The 15,111-nt window shown below is 39.1% G+C and overlaps 1 long non-coding RNA gene across 1 annotated transcript; it reads right to left on the reverse strand.

Annotated features, from left to right (window-relative positions):
• Positions 1–11,424: 11,424 nt before the first annotated feature.
• LOC148160299 (uncharacterized) lies at positions 11,425–13,008 on the reverse strand. Its single transcript, XR_015762572.1, has 2 exons — positions 11,615–13,008; positions 11,425–11,489 (listed from the first exon to the last, which is right to left on the reverse strand). It is a non-coding gene; the product is annotated as an uncharacterized LOC148160299 (long non-coding RNA).
• Positions 13,009–15,111: the final 2,103 nt, after the last annotated feature.

Consider the following 15,111-nt stretch of genomic DNA (forward strand, 5'->3'; position numbering starts at 1 on the left):
ACAGCTCTTAGTTAGTTGTTCCTTATGCCATTTTTGAGTCAGTTAGTGATGAATCAGTTACTAAACTAGTTGACCGTTTTTCTGTAATCGGATTAATCACAAATCATTTGATTAATTGTGATTAATCCGATTAATCGTTTCAGCTCTACATCGTCATGGGCTTCTTCTGTTCTGGCTGTAAATCAACATGTTTTCTAGGGAAGAACTAAGGGTCAAAGGTCACATACCGAAAACATGCTGCAACATGACGACCTTGGTGCACCTGCCGCTCCTTCCACAAGTTTCCGTCTGGCAGATCGGGTCTGACCTCAGATCAGCTTTCTGAGTGGTTTTGGATGACATGATGAAGACATTTATGTGTAAAAATGTGGCAAACCCGGTCTGTTGCCTAGCAACCCAGACTGAGCTCCACCATGTTTGGTTGGCTGGTTTTACTGCTGTGTGCTCTGTACAATGCCTTCTGGAAAAGACAGTGTTTTGTTTTTGACTTGCCATCCAGAAAACACTTAATGCGATCTTGTTGGATGTGCAGGAGCCTTCACTTCTGCTTTTCAAAGATGCATATTGTATAACTGCATATCTGTTTGCATCCATTTTCACATGTGAGTGTAAACGTTGAGTTTGGGGGCGTCGCCAGCAGCTTATTTGGATTTAAAGTGACAAGAACTCAAAGTGGGCAGAACTAAGACTGAAAAGATGTTTAGATGCCAATGTATCGATTCTGACCTGTTCAGGGATGGAAGGGTCGCCTTTAAGGAGCTGGAGTTGAAATCATAAAGACTTTAGTAAAGAATCCTTCAGTGATGATGATGGAGAAAATGATGCTGTTCCAGCGGTTTTACACTCATGAACTAATTTAGTAGTTTTTCAAAACCATAAATCTTAAACTTTTACCTTGAAACAGTGAAATTCTGGGTTTCCTGCTGAAACTCCCGACACGCTGTAGTCATGAAATGCTAATGATGGATTTTTAGCAGAGAAACGTGTCAGATCAGATGAGCTTTGTCATGTATGACAATCGCTGCAGCTGTACATGTCACTAAATATTATTTACAGTGTCAGAAACACAGAGCTGCGTCAAAACAACAACAGAGTGCTACTGTTATCACTTCAGATCCTCATGATCAGATCTGCATAATTGCATTAATGATTTTCATGAAAAAGGTGAATTACATGAACAGAAATGTCATATTTTCACCTTATTAACAAAACCTGAATCTGGGAGCAAAGGAAGAAATGTCAAGATGCATGTCAGTAAATAATCACATTACAGAGTTCATTTATTTAGTTCAGAATTGAAGCTCATAAAGGCTAAATGACCAACACTGACAGATTTTTAGTTCATTTCTGTGAATTTGATGATTCTGGCTTACAGATGATGACAAAATTCAGTTTGTCATATAATGTGAAGGAAATGAAAGTTTTATTTCCAAAAGCTCATTCCTAATTAAGCTGATTAATAAAGTTCTGCATCCAGTTATGATTATAGAAAGCTGAGTGGAAGGAAAAAGTGTGGTAGCAGCAGAGATAACTGCAGCTTTCAGAGGAACCAAGTTCTGATGTCCAGTGCTGGTACAGTGCTGCATTAGAAAAATGCTCTGTACATGGAGCTAATTCTTCTTGTAGCTAACTGTGAGACGTTTAGCACATTTAGTTTCCCTTAAATTAATTTTCCAGATGAATTCCGAAACACTAATTTACTTCTGATTTTTTAAATTTCAGTTGAATAAACTTCAACACCTGTGTTAAAGTTTTGGTTATAGACTGTTGAGAAACATTCAGTTAGTTAGACATTTTTATTCATGCTTTTTTTTAAGGCAGTGAAGACTGTTCTGTTTCCTGTCCTCATGTTAGCTCTCTTTTTTCCCAGTAACTTTATTTTAAACAAAGAACAAAATAAAACACAGACAATGGAGGATAAGATAGAAATATTCATACAATATCTAAGGTGTGTGACGGTTAGCATTAGCCTACAATAAATACTGTGACGGTTTAACGCTTTAGCATTAGCATACAGTAAATACTGTGACGGTTTAATGCTTTAGCATTAGCCTACAGTAAATACTGTGACGGTTTAACGCTTTAGCATTAGCATACAGTAAATACTGTGACGGTTTAACGCTTTAGCATTAGCCTACAGTAAATACTGTGACGGTTTAACGCTTTAGCATTAGCATACAGTAAATACTGTGACGGTTTAACGCTTTAGCATTAGCCTACAGTAAATACTGTGACGGTTTAACGCTTTAGCATTAGCATACAGTAAATACTGTGAAGGTTTAGCACTTTAGCATTAGCATACAGTAAATACTGTGACGGTTTAACGCTTTAGCATTAGCCTACAGTAAATACTGTGACGGTTTAACGCTTTAGCATTAGCCTACAGTAAATACTGTGACGGTTTAACGCTTTAGCATTAGCATACAGTAAATACTGTGATGGTTTAGCACTTTAGCATTAGCATACAGTAAATACTGTGACGGTTTAACGCTTTAGCATTAGCCTACAGTAAATACTGTGACGGTTTAACGCTTTAGCATTTTCATACAGTAAATACTGTGACGGTTTAACGCTTTAGCATTAGCCTACAGTAAATACTGTGACGGTTTAATGCTTTAGCATTAGCATACAGTAAATACTGTGATGGTTTAGCAATTTAGCATTAGCCTACAGTAAATACTGTGACGGTTTAACGCTTTAGCATTTTCATACAGTAAATACTGTGACGGTTTAACGCTTTAGCATTAGCCTACAGTAAATACTGTGACGGTTTAATGCTTTAGCATTAGCATACAGTAAATACTGTGATGGTTTAGCACTTTAGCATTAGCCTACAGTAAATACTGTGATGGTTTAGCGCTTTAACATTAGCTTCTGCTAAATACTGTCTTGGTGTTAGCTTGCAGTACATACTGTACTTGGTGTACTGCTTTAGCATTAGCTTCCACTAAGTACGGTGTTTGTGGAGTGCTTTAGCATTAGCAGAGCTAACGTTTCAGCTCTCAGTTCCCGCCCCGTTGCTCTCTGTGATCTAGAAACTCTTTGAATCTTGTTTAAAACTCTCAGATATGTTCTGTTGAACTTCCTGCTGTAGAACTGGTTCTGCGTTTGGGTTCCTTGTTCGTTTGTTGATCCAGTTTGGTCCAGCCTGCAGCTGCCAGACAGACGGACTCACATTTCACTCTGGAACATTTTGGTCCACAACCCCCAATCATCACCCTCCACCACCGTGCTTTACAGCCAGACCCCGGTGTTTGGTTTGGCTTTCTAACATTATTAGCTATTAGCTACAACCATACAACACATTACTTATAGAAATCAGCTAAATATTTAGGCTGTCAGCAGGGAAATAAAAAGACGTCTCGCAGCTTCTCTTTGTGTCAGATTATTCTTGAAACCTCTGTTTTCAGTTTCGTTTCTGTCTTTGAAGCTCTGAAATGCCGCTGCGATGATGCGGCATAAATGTTGCATTATTCTGACGTCTGAGATGCGTGAGGACGCTGATGTTCAGCTGAAGCTTCGCCGCAGGATTAGAGCCACTTATTGCTGAACTAATCAGCCTCTTTTCTGCACTCTGAGGCTTGTCAGCCGCCGCCTTTGATCTCTGCGTTTTTTTTTTCTACCTTCGTTGGAGGTGGAGTAGGCGTTTGGGCTTGATTTGCATACAAAGCTATTCTTGCTTTCTCTTTGTTCTCGCGCAGAGTGCAGAATGAGTAAATTGTCTTCATCAGTCAGACGTGTTTATCTCTTTTTATTTGGTGCAGATTTGACGTTGCAGTGGTTTAAAAAATGCAGAACGATGATATCTGCTGACTGACTGACGTGTTGCAGAGCGGCTGAATGTCTCCCACTGACGCGAAGAGAACAAAGGGAATAATAATCATAAAAGAAAACCTTTCATAATCAGCGCCAAAAGGACTAGGATCATTTCACATTGATGAAACAGATAAAAACTGTTTTGATTTGATTGTTAAAATAACATTTAAGCATAAAACTGTTATCTTAAAGGTTCAGTTTATGTGTCACTCTGATGTCTTGACGGCCACAAAAAGAGTTCTGGCGGGCCGAATTTGGCCCCCTGACCATGAGTTTGACACATTAATTACAGAATGATGAAAAAAATTAATGAAAATTAAATAAAATGTTAACATTTAAAATAATTCTCTATTATTGGTATGAATAATATTATTAGGATAATTAAAAATATTTGAATTAATAATAAATAATAAAAATACACAAAACTGATTAAGCATTTAAATATTTACTAAAAAATATTATTCAAATATTAATATTAAAAATTAAACAATGAATGAAATACAGTGGAAAATGAATCATGATAAAATAAAGTATTAAAAAAATGCTGAGAAAATTTGAAAAAATGAAATGAGTTATTGATACAGAAACAATATTGAGCAAAATCAGCATTTTTCTGTGTATTTTTAGCATTTTAAAGTCATATCTTCCTTCCATCTCAGTCTGGAGCTCATGTGGCGAAACTGTCCACTAACGCGAAGCGTTCGCCAACATCCAGCTGCAGGAGTGACGTAACGGCTGAACCCGGTGAACTCCATCGTTTCATCTGCTCCTCGGCTGCAGCGACGTTCCGCCTGCAGCTCTTTAAGATGTTCAACGAGCGCGCTCAGCTGAGATCAAAGCCGGCGTTTCCTGATGGCCGACGGACGGACTTCCTGCTTCCTGCTGCTGGATCTGATCATCACTCACCTGGACTCGGCTACCTGCCTTGTAGGTAGGTAGCCGATGGTTCTGCTGCCAGATGAGACCAAGATATCCAAAAACAGATTCCTGTCGCCTCTTCCACCTTCGTACATTAGAAATATTGGTTAAATGTAAACGATTATTAGCAGGTTTCTGCTGATCTATACTCTCATTTTGGCTTCATAATAATAATAATGCAAGGACACATTCTTAAAAACCAATATGATTTAAATTCTAATAAACATTTAACACTGGAACTGGGAGACATTTTAAATATCCAAAATAAATAAACAAAACAACAGAAACAACAAATACAATTAATTATAAAGTGTCTGTTGAGAAAACCTGAGCTAAACACCAGACTGAAGACAGAAAGAGAAAAACGACACGTAAACGTTTCTCCCTGTGCAATGAAAGACTTCAAATAGTTTCAAAACATTAATATAACCCTTCCCAGACTGATGTGTGTGTTAACACACACCTGAAGGCTCAAGATAAGAAAATGTGAGTTTAAAGTGTCCGCCATCGTCCTGGGTCAGAACCAGAGCAGTTCGCTGAATTTCTTCTCCATGACTTTTCTTTCACCTTGAGCCGGTTTTCTGCAGAAAGTGGAGCGAAGCGTCTCCGGCCGTCTTCTGCTGGAACTGGGACGATGTCCGAGTTCCCGGTGATTGATGAAGGAGTTTCCGCTAACTTTTCACAGCGGGTCGGTATTCTTAGACCGACTCGTCTCAGATAAATTGGGTTTTTTAAAGCAGGTTGTCTTTGCTCGTGATTTCTGAGGACGTTTTTTTCTCTGTGACTTTGGACAAAGTCACACAGTGAGAGTGAAAGTGAGGTTTCTCTTTTCTCCTGGTTTCTATTTTATGTTCAACAAACAAGCCGTGGCATTCAATAAGGAACATCTTGGAGATCTTATCTTTAGTTTTATCAGACAAATTTTTAACATTTTTACTTATTTGTATGTTTAACTTAATTGATAATTTAGTCGGAGCAAAACTGAATACTTTTGACACACTTTTCAGTTTTTTTTAATTTATAAAAACTGTTTTGAATCATTAATTATTTACTTTCTACTTCACAAATCACCATTTTGTGTTGAGCTTTCATTAAATTCCAGTTAGATGTGTTTATACTTGTGGTTTTAATGTGAGAAAATATGGAAGGGTTTAAGGCAGGGGTCCCCAAACTACGGCCCGCGGGCCGGATCCGGCCCGCCACGTCATATCAGAGAGCATTCAGAGTTTTTTGTCATATATTGTATTTTCCGGTTTATATGTGGATTTTTCTTCAACCACCAGGGGGCTTTTGAGCAAATGTGAAACTAACTTTCCCTCAATGGAATATATACTAGTCAGTCCCAGTCACCGTTTCACTCACGGTTTTTTCCATTTGCATTCTGGGTAAAAATCTATCTAAAAGTGCGAATGTGTCGTCCCCCCCCCGATCGACAGTTTCGAAGACAGAACAGCCCGCACCCCACTCCAAAAACTAAGACCGGCCCCCGACCAGAGAAAGGAACAGCTATGTGGCCCTCGCAGGAAAAAGTTTGGGGACCCCTGGTTTAAGGGATATAAATACGTTTGTAGTTGCAGTAATGGCTGTGACTCGGTTTTTAAGTTTACAGGATGAAAGAGAGATCATACAAACCGTAAATAAATATTTTTTTAATGTATTGCATTAGAAAAGGTTGATGGAAACAGAAAAGTTTTAAATAACTTTTACATTTGTGTTAAAGTTTCATTAAAATACGAACGAAAAAAAGTTTGTTCTGATCAGAAGAATCTCTCCACTTTACTGAGATGTTTCATGCTAGTTAGCAACAGCTACTTCCTGTTTGTTGCAGCCGCTTCCTGTTTGTTACAGCTACTTCCTGTTTGCTACAGCCACTTCTTGTTTGTTGTAGCCACTTCCTGTTTGTTACAGCTACGTCAACATGTGATGAAATTACACCTTGCCGTCTTTCCTTTGTTTCCTTCCTCTTTGTTTGCTTGTTTTACTTCCTTCTTTTCTTTCCTCTCTTATTTTGTTTCCTTCTTTCATTTCCTTCCTCCTTTCATCCTTTCTTCCTCACTTTCTTTCACCAACATTTTCCTTGATTCTTTCCAGTTTCTGTTTCCTCCATAGTTTTTTGGTCTTTGTTTTTTATTTTGTTTTTTACTAACATGGCCATAAATGTTCTTAAATGTCGCTGACCTGAGTTTCTGTAATCGAGTTTCTCGCTCTGCTCACCTCGCAGGACGAATCAAAATGTGGAAATTGAATTTTGTAGCCGTTAATATTTCTGTCCGTTCTGCCGAGCAGCAGAGCTGGAGGTGACCCAGTCAATCCGTTCCCATTTCATCAGACCCGCTGGTTAAACTGGGTGATACATGGGTTACAGCTGAAGCCAAAGCTAATAATAATAAAAAACAAGATTTGTTCAAAGAATTCCCAGGAACGATCAGATTCCCTAAACACTGGAAAACTGAATGTCTGTAACGTCACGTTGCACCAATCTGATGGTAGATTCATCACAAATTATTAAAAATTGTAAATATTTTTGTTGTTGAGCTCATATACACATCATTGTATATAGAATAATAGAGTACATTTATTTTAGAATTTAAAAAAAATCCGCATTTTTGAAATGCTGAATTTTTTTCTAAATTTCTCAGATTAATCTCAATTTCTAAGTTTCTTCTACAAATTTTTGACTTTTAAATCTCAGGAATTTCTCAGATTAATCTAGTTTATTTTTCTCGCATTGTTTAATTAGTTTCCAAATCCAGAAATTGTTTTTTTTTTTCAAAAAATTTCTTAGATTTATTTAAATTATTTTCTAGCAAATTTTCCACTTTTCAAACTCAGAAATTTCCTTGTTTTTCTAGTTAATTTCTGTTTTTTTGGTGTAAATTGACTCCTTGTTTCCATCTTGTTGCCCTGATACGCCGTTGCTCTTGTGTGTGTTTATATTTAAACTCTGCTGGTTTGGGTCGGATGGCCCATCAGAACCGGCCCAGCGGAGCAGAAGCGGATCACAGTGGAGTCATTGGGTTGCATAAGAGCGAAGGTGTTGGGTTCTTCACCTCCTGACGGCGAGGTGGGCGGAGTGTGACCTTTCACCTCTGCAGTCTGCTGAGCAGATGGAGGAGGAGAGGCGAGAAAAACGCCGCATTCAGACGAATATGTGACATTCCTGGGATTTAATGGTTTTATAAAATATGCATACCTTTTTTTATTTAAGATAAAATAAAAACCTTTTCTGTCTGCAAATCAAACACAAAACTTCTGAAGTTTAACTTTAAGGAAGTTTATCTTCGCCTGGTTCAAATCCACTAAAGCAAAGCTTTGCATTTTGGGCAACACAATTTTTATTTTATTATTTTTGAATAGGACGTTAATTGCTTATATATTTTAATTAAAAAAAGGCTTAAATGGTTACATGAAAAATCTGTAGAATCTTAATGAGTCAATATTCATCCAATTATGTTTTAATTACACTTTAATGGCTTTAATGAAGAAAATGTTTATTTGGGTTTTTAAAGACCTTTTGATGCAGACAGGTTCTGTTCTCTTGAGCTGAATCGGATCGATCGGATCGGATCTGCAGCTCGCCTCGCTCAGCCGGGATGAAGAGAAATGTTTCGGCCTTTGAATTATGACAGATCAGATCCAAACGGAGCTCGGCCTCCCGGAGGAACGCCTGCTGCCGAACTCTGATCTCAGGCTGATGAAACCCTGAAGTAACAGAAACACACACAGATCGAACACAAACAAACACACACACACACACACACACACACACACCCACACACACACACACACACACACACACACACACACACACACACACACTCATGTTTGTGTTGCTATCTTTGTGGGGACTTTCCATTGACTTCCATTCATTTCTACAGCCTAAACCTGACCTTTACCCTTTTCCTAACCCTAACCATCACATACCTAACCCTAACCAACCAAAACTCAATTCATACCTTAGCCCTAACTCTGACCCCTGACCCAAAAACAGGGTTTCCCCTCGTGGGGACCAGGCTCCGGTCCCCACGAGGAGCAATTGGTCCCCACAACGTAGCATATGTCAGGACAATCGTCCCCACAAGGTATTACAAACAAACGCACACACACACACATGCACACACACACCATCAACCTGGAGACGACAGATGTTTAGCAGCTACCAGATTTACCTAAAAATATGCTTCTTAATCACTAAAGCTAAAGACGTCAAAAATGTACAATAAAAACTTTAGGATTTTAAGATTAAAGAAATATTTCAGTAAATAACTTTTTCTAATGAAATTCTGAGTTTGAAATGTTGAAAATTTGCTAGAAAAAAATCTCAAATTTTGAGATTAATCTAAAAAATGTTCTAGTAAAATACTGGAAAAGTACTGGAGCTTCAAAAGTCAAAAATTTACTAGAAAAAAATCTGAAATTTTGGTATTAAATTCAGAAAATTTGTGAATTTGAAAAAATAAACACAAATCAAATCAAAAACTGAATCTCAGAAATTTTCTAGAAAATAACTTAGAAATTCTGTTTGAAAGTTGAAAATTTGCATGAAAGAAACCCCTCAAATTTTGAGATTAATAAATTTTTATTTTAAAAAACCTGGAAATTAAGAAATTAAAAGAAGTTTTATATAAAAACCTGGAAATATCAGAGTTTGAAAATTTGAGAATTTGCTAGAAAAAAAATCTCATGAATTTTGAAATTAATCTTAGAAATTTTCTAGAAAAAAACAAGAACATTTGTGGATTTCAAAAGTCAAAAAATTTCTAGAAAAAGATAATTACCAAAAGTCAAATATTTTCAACCTCAAGCTCAGTAATTTCCAATTTTTTTCTTGAAAATTTTTGAGACTAACCTACAAATGTCTGAGCTTTTTGTTTTGTTGGAAATTTGCTCCTCTCTCCTTTCTTGACCCACCGGGATCCTAATACTCCCTCTTACTTCTTAGGTCCTTTTTAAGAGCTACTGTGAAAGATGAAAGCAAAACGTCGCCGATGTAAGAAAACATGGATTTTCTGCCATTGCTTTAATACCAAACCCCCCCAGAGGGGGCGCCACAGTTCAATGCTTAATCAGAAGAAATCTGTCGTCATAGAATAACTTTTTTTAAATATTCAGATCCTCACTAATTGATTTATTTGTCTCAGTTTAGTCAAAAAAAAACATTTTAACAGGCTTTAAAATAAACATGCTAATTATTTAACATTTTCTAAATGATCATCACAAATCCTGACCAATCAGATTGATCAGATTGATCAGATTGATCATGTCCAGGTTGATGTTAAGGCTGGAAGCCACTGATTCTCCATCCATCTGGTTCGTGTTTGAGCCGCTGCAGAGCCAGCGCTCCCAGCAGAACCATGAAACGTTTTGCTGGGTTAATGAATGTCAGCGCATTAATGCTGATAAAACCTGCAGCTTCACATCCGACACTTAATTATTGCACTTTCCCTCCAACTCAAAAAACTGATGTGAAAATTGATTTAAAAATGCTCATCCTACTCTTCCCTGTGGGACTTGAAGGACTTTGACTTCATTTTGTGTTTTATTTTTTAAGTTTCTGATTTATTTTTTGCTCTTAAGTTACTGTTTCCCCATGTAGGTGCCACTTCCTGTTTTATTTTGGTAGTCTGGGTTTGCTTGTGCAGCATGTTTCTAATTAGGTCCTGTTATGATTTTTCTGAGTTTTTTTTGTAAATTTTGATCTTGTTCTTGCTCTTATTAATTGTTGTTCTCAGTTCAGTCATTTCTGTAACTACGGGGCATTAGGACCACTGCAGACGACATTTCTGTCAAAAAGGTCTGAAGTTTTTAGATTAATCTCAGAAATCTTCACAAAAAAAAAAAAAACGTGGAAATTTCTAACTATTTCAAGTTTTTCTTTGCAATGTTTTTGACTTATTCAGGCCTCAGAAATGTCCTAATTTATTCTATAAAATTTCAGTTTTTCATCTGTAATTTTTGACTTTTGTAAAAAAATTCAGTTTTTTTTGTGGAAATGTATTTTTTTTTGTTCTTTTTTTAATATTTCCATCTCTAAAAACAGCCCAAGCGTTTAAAATAAACCCCATCCAGCCGTTTTTTGGCACCAAGTTAATGTTTTATGGTGTCTGGAAAATGAGCCTTTGCAAAAATCCACAGAATGTAAAGTCACAAATCAGCAGGCAATGCGCCGTTACCTAGCAACCTCAGCAAAGCCCAGCCTGTTGCCTAGCAACCCCAGCAGAGCTCCAGCACATTTTGTTAGCTGGTTTTACAGCTGTATGCGCTGTACAATGACTGCTTTGTTGTTGACATACCATCCAGAAACCACTTGCTGCATTGTGGTTGGTTGTGCAGGAGGCTCCACTTCTGTTTTTCAAAGATGTACCGTTGTGTAATTGCACATCTGTTTGCAGCCATTCTAACATGTGAGTAGAAATCTCGCTATCTAAGAATGACTTTGTGTATGAAAATGTAATGAAGATGTTTTGGATTGCCTGTAGATCGATCCTAACCTGTTCAAAGTCGCCTTTAACAGAATCTGAAACTTTTAGTTGATGTGATTTTTGACTCACAGTTTCCTCTAACTTAATGTTGTGATGCTTCAATAAAAACAATCAATCAAGCTTCATTGTAGGTTTAGCCAGCGGTCCGAGGCCCAGTATAGCTGCTCCCAACTTTTCTCACTGGTTGATGAAGATGCAACGCTCCGACTGATGGTTCCAAACGTTTATTAAAGGAATTTTCTGTCACATAAACGCCCAAGACCACCGTGAACACTGCAATAAAGTACACAGTGGCAAATATACATCAGTTAAACCGTCATGTTCTCTTATATAAATTGTTCGAATGAAACTTATTACACATATACAAACACAAGAATATTCCATTCAATTGTCCATACCGTATGCCCCTCCAACCAGAAGGTTAGGAGTTGCTAGAAGTCCATTTCTTCCAAATTTCAGTTCTTTGTCTTTCCTATTACCGCTTGCAAACCAACTGAGCATGAAACGAAACTTACAGCCCTTTATCGAAAGCATCACGTGACCAAGTGATGACGTAATTGCTGAAGTGGTCAGATAACGCTATTAACCAAACCAAACAGTATTTCCTAAAATATACATAAAAATGCTTGACTGCGTTCGCTACACTGCCACCAAAATTACAAAAGGTTTACTTTCACCATATTCAAAGAAATAAAACATGTAATTTTCAATAACTTCAAATTTAACCTTTACCCAAAATTTCCATCAATAGATCTTACAATAGGTGACTGATTTTCATGTTAATGCTGAGCTATTTTGAATAATATTCAACTAACACAACTAATTTCTGCACTGGACGCTCAAGAAATGAAGGTTGTGTTAAGCGTTCACCCTTTGGTCCTAACTTATTTTGGCCTACTTGTATTTTCACCTTTCGTACGAGACCATCATCATCTTTCTGTGCCTCAACTACTCTAGCTAGTGGCCACTCATTTCTGGGAGTGTTTTCATCCTTAACGATAACTACATCTCCAACTTGCACGTTTCGTCTGGTTGCATGCCACTGCTGACGAAGGTTGATGTTGGTTAAGTATTCTCGGCGCCACCTGTTCCAGAACTGTTCTGAGAGATACTGTACTTTGCGCCATCTTTTTCTTGCATACAGATCTTCTTGAACGAACTTTCCTGGAGGTGGAAGGGGTATTGTAGACTTCATAGTAAGTAAGTGGTTGGGTGTCAAGGGTTCAGCACCTTTGGGATCAGTTAGGGTGTTTGTTGTCAGCGGGCGACTGTTGACTATGGACATGGCCTCATAGAAGAACGTTCTTAATGAGGAGTCATCCAGTCTTCCGTTAGCCTGAGCTAGGACAGAGCTCATCACACTCCTTGTCGTCCGAATCTGGCGCTCCCATATGCCTCCCATATGACTGGCTTCGGGAACATTCATAAGGAAGTCACATTCCTTTCTTGCGAGATAGGTCGCAATCCTTTCCTTGTCAAGTTCCATCAAGCACTTTCCCAACTCACTCTTTGCTCCTACAAAATTTGTACCTTGGTCAGATCTAATTTGTCTGACTGTTCCTCTTATTGCAATGAAACATCTTAATGCATTTAGAAATGCATCAGTTGTCAGGTCCTCGAGCATCTCGATATGAATGGCTCTAGAGCTTAGGCATGTTAACAACAGCCCATATCTCTTGTACTCTTTTCTACCTTGCTTCGTGTAAAAAGGACCAAAACAGTCGATGCCTGTATATGAGAAAGGAGGAGATGGCTCTATTCGATCAACAGGCAAGTCAGCCATACGCTGTTCTTCAGTTCGACCCCTCACCCTCCTACAGGTCACGCAACTCCTGATGTGCTTGGCCACAACTTTACTAGCACCCATAATCCAGTAGCCATTGGCTCTGAGATCGTTGAGTGTTTGCCCTCGGCCTTGATGCTGTGTTCTTTTATGGCAATGATCAAGTATCAGATGCGTTACGATGCCTTCTTTCGGGAGTATTACGGGATGTTTGAACTCTAGCGACGCTGATGACCTTCTTAACCTGCCACCAACTCTGAGCACTCTGTCCTCAAGAAACGGATCGAGTTCATACATTTTGTGAGTTCTCCTGAGTTTTTGTGATTGGCTGAGCAGCTTCAGCTCTTCTCCAAATGCTTCCTTTTGTGCCGCCTTGATCAGCACAAGAGCTGCTTTCTTTCGCTCCTCTACTGTAACAGGCCCAGATATGTCCCTATGAGCCAGCCTCTGAATGCGAGCAATGACGTTAAGGCAAGTGACCCAGTCTGAAAACCTTGCCAGCCTTATCAAAAGGTCATTTTCCTGCACAACATCCATTTTCAGGACTTTGACCTCTGGGTCACCTATGAGAAGCTCTGGGGTTGTTGGATTAGTCACAATTTCCTGTTCCCATAAGAACTTAGGTCCCTTTAGCCAATCTGATGCCATTAGATCTGCCACCTTGAGTCCTCTAGATGCATAATCTGCCGGGTTTTGACTTGTTTCAATGTAAAACCATCGATTGGGGTCAGTAGAGTCTATAATCTTCTGGATCCGGTTCGCAACAAAGACGTGAAAACGCCGGGCCTCATTCTTGATATACCCCAGTACCACTTGTGAATCCGTCCAAAAGTACTCAGCATCGATTTTCAAGTCAAGCTCTTCTCTGAGAACTTTACTTATGGCTGCAGAGATTGTGGCAGCGGTGAGTTCTAGACGTGGTATACTGACAATCTTCATGGGTGCTACCCTAGCCTTGGCCATAACTAAAGTGCAATGCACTTGTTCTTCAGCCACGATCCTGATATACGAGCACTGCCCATAGCCATCGTTACTGGCATCAGAAAAGTGATGCAGCTCTATCTTCTGGATCGTGCCAAGATTGTTGGGAACAAAGCACCTTGTTATTTGAATGGTTTGAAGATTGTTCAGATCATTGAGCCATGTCTCCCACTTCGGCCTTAACTCTGGTGGGACAAGCTCATCCCAACCTACACCTCGCTTGCACATTTCTTGCAAGATTCTTTTCCCAGTCAAGATGTAGGGGGCCAGAAATCCTAGCGGATCATATATGCTGGCGACTGTGGATAAGATGCCTCGTCGAGTGGCTGTTCTTTCTTGTTGGACCACATTGAATGAGAAGACATCCATTTCAATGTTCCACTTAACTCCTAGCACTCTCTGAGCTGGTAGCTCTGTGTAGTTTAAGTCCACGTCCTTGACTTGTGGAGCACGCTCACTCTCTGGAATGCTCTCCAAGACCACTTCGTTATTGCAAATAAACTTGTGCAGACGCAGCTGTCCCTTCTGACAGACTTCTCTTGCTTCATGGACAAGTTGCTTGGCCTTTTCCACGGTATCCAAACTGACAAGACCATCATCCACATAAAAGTTTCTACGGATGAAGCTTGCTGCCATGGGGTACTCATGCTCATATTTGGTGGCGAGGTATTTCATGCCGTAATTCGCACAACCTGGCGATGATGCCGCTCCAAATATGTGCACCCTCATGCGGTATTCCTTGGGCTCACTCGCTGTGTTCCCATTCTCCCACCACAGGAACCTCATGAAATCCCGATCTTCTTGAATGACATGAAAGCGGTGGAACATTTTCTCCACGTCGCAGTTGATTGCAATTGGATACTGTCGGAACCGACACAGCACTCCAGTCAAGGCGTTGGTTAAATCCGGTCCCGTGAGAAGGTGGTCATTCAACGAAGTGCCTTCATATTTGGCAGAGCAGTCGAAGACAACTCTGATCTTTTCTGGCTTTCGCGGGTGGTACACTCCATGGTGTGGTATGTACCAGGTGTTCCCATCCTTTGATGTTGCATGGACTTCCTCTGCATCACCATCTTTGAAAACATTGACCATGAACTGATCATAGTCCTCCTTGTATTTGGGATTTTTGTC

The sequence above is a fragment of the Poecilia mexicana genome, unplaced genomic scaffold, assembly GCF_051168715.1.
Source record: "Poecilia mexicana isolate PSO_F unplaced genomic scaffold, ASM5116871v1 scaffold_3, whole genome shotgun sequence".
Lineage (NCBI taxonomy): Eukaryota > Metazoa > Chordata > Actinopteri > Cyprinodontiformes > Poeciliidae > Poecilia > Poecilia mexicana.